The sequence below is a fragment of the Tupaia chinensis genome, unplaced genomic scaffold, assembly GCF_000334495.1.
Source record: "Tupaia chinensis unplaced genomic scaffold, TupChi_1.0 Scaffold000417_1, whole genome shotgun sequence".
NCBI classification, from domain to species: domain Eukaryota; kingdom Metazoa; phylum Chordata; class Mammalia; order Scandentia; family Tupaiidae; genus Tupaia; species Tupaia belangeri.
The window spans coordinates 65,716-70,909 of NW_006159922.1; positions in this window are offsets into that span (position 1 = coordinate 65,716).

Here is a 5,194-nt window from a genome sequence, read left to right on the forward strand (position 1 = left end):
AAGAGTTCAAAAACTAAGAAAGTGGCCAACTTAATCGTAGAGACAAGTCTGGAGTTGAATATTATATTCCAGAATTTAATCAGGAAAATTGAACCAGAACAGAAGATAAAAGTACATGAGACTGATAGGTTCATGCACCTACCATTTGAACAGAATCCTAACCTGTTTCCTGGCTTTAAGCAAAGTTCCTTGGCATTTCTTTAAGTTAAAATTGGTTTTCTTAGTAGAAATGAGTGAACTCACCATTGAAAGTAGTTAGATTATATAGGAAATTGTGTGATCAATGCAATGTGGGTGGGAAGGGAATGAAGGACAATTGTAGACACCGGAGGTGGTGTAAGAGGAGAGTGGGAAGGGACAGAGGGTCAGAAACAGGGGTGGAAATAATTCTACAAACTAGAAATGAAAAAAGTTTTTGTAATGTGCATGATTGAGTCGCTACGCAGTGTGTACTGGATGGGAGATTGCATTTGTGAAGTTAGACTTATGTTCATGGAAATGTGTGTGTCACCTGTGTTTGCTATGAGGGTATTTGGATTGATTAGGTTTGAAAAAAACTATGTTGCATCCCACAAAGATGTATAATAACTCAGTGTAAATCAGAAATGTAAAATGAGAAAAGCAAAAAATGTTGTAAATAACTGTGCCCATTTGTACAAACATATTAAGTATGCTTTGTAGTTTAGAAAAGAACATATTAAAATGATCATTTTTATTTGCAATACATATGTTGTAACAGTAGATATGCCAAATTAAATGTCAAAGTTAAAACCTACACCACCATATTTGTATGCTGTAATGATGTACAGTGAATTAATGCAAATAAATAAATTGAAAAAAAAATTGGCGTTTGGGGATAATTCATTAGCATGCAACTAACATGCTAAGATAACACTGAATCATACTAAAAATTGTAAGTTCCCTTGTATGTTTTCAATAAAAAAACCATACTATGTGTCTAGCTCATCCCAGCCTCCTAAACTTTCACTTTGACATCAATTTTAAATTCATATTCTCTTAAAGGTAGCAGCTTATTGTATCCACGTTTTTCCTAGAACATTGCACAGTGTTTTCTTGGCCACGTTTTTCCTAGAACATTGCACAGTCTTTTCTTTCTTGATAGTCGTACCTTTAAAATGCTGGGGCTGCACCTGCGATTGCTCAGAGCTCTCTCATTGCATGAACTGTGGGCCCTGGGCCAACTCTAGGGCCAGTGATCTTGGGAGGCTGACCAACCCATGTCCCCCATCCACATTGGCACTCACTCCCACCCTTTATTATTAGCCACAAAACTAATTATTGCACCAATTGTTTTAAAAATAATTGATACTTGTGTTTCAAGTTTAAAGTATATACAACATTCAAAACTATAAGAAGAATCAGTGAAATAATTATTAATAAGTAGTGTTTCATAATTGTATTTGAAGCTGTATGTGTATATCAGTCACATTTGCATACATTTTTTCTAGGTAAATATTGTCAGTACAAATTAAAAGAGTAAGCTAAAATTCTATTATCCTATTTGATAAGCTCCTTAAATATCTATATATTATGATCCAGGATTATTATTCCACAACAACAACAAAATATTCTTTCTATGTCAAGATAAGCATATTCCTTTTTGTCACAACCTGAGGAATAAGTTTGTTTCAGGTTTCAGGTCTTTTTCTGTCCCCTCAATGCAGATCTACTTATGTTCCTAAATAGCTCAATTATTATCTATGCACTATTTCTATTTAGAATTTAGAAAACAAACAAATAAACAAATACTTCTGTTTTCTGAGTCCGGCAGGTGGTATGGTGGCTAAGAGTGTTGGACTCCCATATGGCATACCACAGTCGGGTCCTGAACCTGTTGGCTTGCTTTCTGGCTTTCTCTCTCTCTCTCTCTCTCCCTCTACTGTCAAAAGAAAATTGATAAATAAAATAAACTTGAATAAAATAATTCTATAATTCTAAAAAAAAAAAACTGTTTCCATTAGTTTCATTTCTGAGAGATGCCTGAACTTTCTGTTTTATTTGTGATTAAGCTCGTTTTAAGGGAGAGAGAGATACAAAGTCACAACAAATATCATCACAAAAACAATTCAGAACTTCACCCACTTAAATTGTCATGAACTATTCTGAGGCAGGACCTTAATGCTATTATGACATCAAATGCACTTAGGAATATTGGAATGGACATAGTTAAAAGTCATTAAACTCCACTGCATGATTTGAGTTATTCTTTCTTACCCTTAATAGCTTCCCCTATGCCATTCATTACGACGTGGAAACAGTATGCTATATTTCGTAACAACTCTGTAAATAGGACAATGGCACTTGAATGTATCACGCTCGTACATCAGCATGCTTTACACACCTCAGGAAATTCTAACTTTTAAATTGAAATGATCAGGATGATGAGAATATTGGAAGATAAATGATTACGTGAGAATATATGAAGAAAGAAAAACAAGCAAAACGATGATGGGAACTAGGGCAATATGCACTTGTTGCACTTCTACATTATTTAGATTTAATTTGAAGTTGAAAACAGGTCAAATTTCATTAGAAAGTAGGATCTCCTAGCCCTTCTGCTCCAGTGGTTTGCACTCTGTTACTAACAGTTGCTATTTATCGAGCACTCATTCAGTGTCACGTGCTGCTTTATGGTTCCACATGTTTTCTTTCATTTGCTTCTACATCCTCTGAGCTTGGTAAAATTAAACACCCCATGAAAGATGAAGAGTCTGAGACAGGAAGGTTAGGTAACTAGCTGTTCAAGTGTGAAGTTATTATTGTTAAGTCATGCATTATATTAAATTAAATGTGTGTGTTGGTAGCCTGACTACAACACACACATGTTTATGTACTACATTACATTTTTTATATTAGCCTAAATGCCTTTTATTTCCTTCTTAAGTTAGCATTTTTATTGTTTCAAAAATATATTTTGACTATTACGATCTATGTATTCTTTCAAAGTTAACTTCAGCATTTTTTTTACATTTCTAATGTTTACATTCAATCATTGTACATCTTTAAAGTGACTACATAACAATTTAAACAATTCTCTATGAAATGCAATAATTATAATCTCACCATATACCAGTTCCTTGAAAATTTTGATGATGACAATCTCCCATTCCCTGTAGAGAAAAGTCTACTCAGTACCTGGCCACAATGTGAAGGTTGTTTCCACTTCTTACATCTACATCTAAGAGAGAAGAAGATTTCTCAAAAACAAGGTAGAGAATGCTCCCCATTGCTTCATGATTACTGTCCCCAGCATGACCTCAGGGAAAAGGAAAGAAAGAAGCAAACATTTTCTTCTTGATTTAAAGAGATTTCCCTGAGAGGTCATGAACCTGTAGAATTGCTTCTGGGTCCCCTCCAGGGTTTGGAAATTTCCCATCAGTATAATTTCCAAGACACAATCTTGTGTGGTTTCACTTGCTCAAGTTTTTGCAAAACTTTTCAATCCCTGGATAATTAAGAGTTTTTTTTTTTTTTTAAACTTTGTGGGTTTTATGATTCTTTCATTTTTCTTCAGTGCAGTACTAGAACATTGTGGATACCGGGATCCAATACAGTGTGTTTTTGCAGAATTACAGTAAAACATCTGAGCAGTTTTTACATGTAAAAGCTGAGCTCTAGGCTAACACAGCATCAATCCATATGGATACCATGAATTGTGTAAGACTAAGGTGCCAATTATTGATAATAAAAAATAGCATCTCATGTGCAAGATGAAACGATTTACAGATGAATAAAATGATACTGCTTTGTCTGAAATACTGATCTTTAATTCTATGGTGTTAAAAGCTCAATTTTAAGGTTAGCAGGTGGTGGGGTGGTTAAGGCACTAGACTCCCACTTGGCTGACCATGGTTTGAGCTCCAGATCTGAGGGCTTGCAGCTCGTACCAGGAATGTGTATGTGCATGCCCAAAACCCCAAGAAGAAAATGGGGAGAATGGATTGCAGCATGGCCATCCCTCTGGGGGGTGATTTCTCACTTTCTGTCTCACTGTCTATCTCTGGCATGGGCATGCAGCCTATGGCAAAAGACTTTAAAAAAGCATAATTTCTAGTAGTTAGAGGAGGTTTTTTTTTTGTTTGTTTTGTTTTGTTTTTTACATTTTAAAAGATAATATGACAGGTCTGTTTACATTTGGTGAACATAACATTGAGACTAAAGTTTGAGAGACATTGTGGACTTGGTTCATTAGGTTCTTTTAGAGAGCGCCCATACCAGAAAGCTTGATGATTCATACAGTCTTTAAACACGTTATCTTTCCCATTTTTTATGTTTATTCACATTATATAGTACAATGCAGAATTTAAAGAATTCATGAGAAATTTCTTTATCACCACCATTTTAATTATTTATGACATTGACAGAGAAGTAGGTTTTTTATGTTTGTTTTGTTTTCTAATTTTGCCAGAGAGCCTGTGCACTCATTGGAGAAAGACAGACAGAGACAGAGAGAGGGAAAATGTGAAAACACACTCTATGGATAATGATTATGCTGCAATTATTTCTCCTCCATTTCTCCTTACTTTTGGGATTTGGTGTATACTCACACATGCTCCTCATGTATTTTACAGACTACTAGGTCAGAGACTTTAATGCAGTGGACCCTGTTGAATCCTGCTGTTTTAACCACCACACCAAGGCTGACTTTCTTTTTCTTTTCTTTTTTTTTTTTAAGAGAGATTTTTGTTATAGGGTACATGTACTTGTCAGAGAGATAGAGGCAGAAAGATAGGAAGTAAGAAGTCACCCCTTGGGGGGACAGTCATGCTACAATACTTTCTCCCCATGCTCTTCTTGGGATTTTTGGGCATGTGTACACAGATGCCTGAAGTAAGTTTTAAGCCACTGGGTATAGGACTCAAACCATAGTCTAATATGTGATAGTCCAGTGAAGCAACCATTATATCATCTGCTGGTCCCTGTTTTTCTTTTTTTAAACTGAAATTTTAGATGTCTGTCCTGACACAGAACAATAAGCTAACATGGACCACACTCCTAGTAAGATAAAAACATTATTAAAATAAATAATAACAATAAAACTAATAAATTAAATAAAAATATCACACAGTGGGACCAGCAGTTAGCATAATGGCTATGTCGCTGGACTCCCATGTGGTTGACCATGGTTCGTGCCCTGGACCCAGTGGCTTAAAACTCACACCAGGTGCGTGTG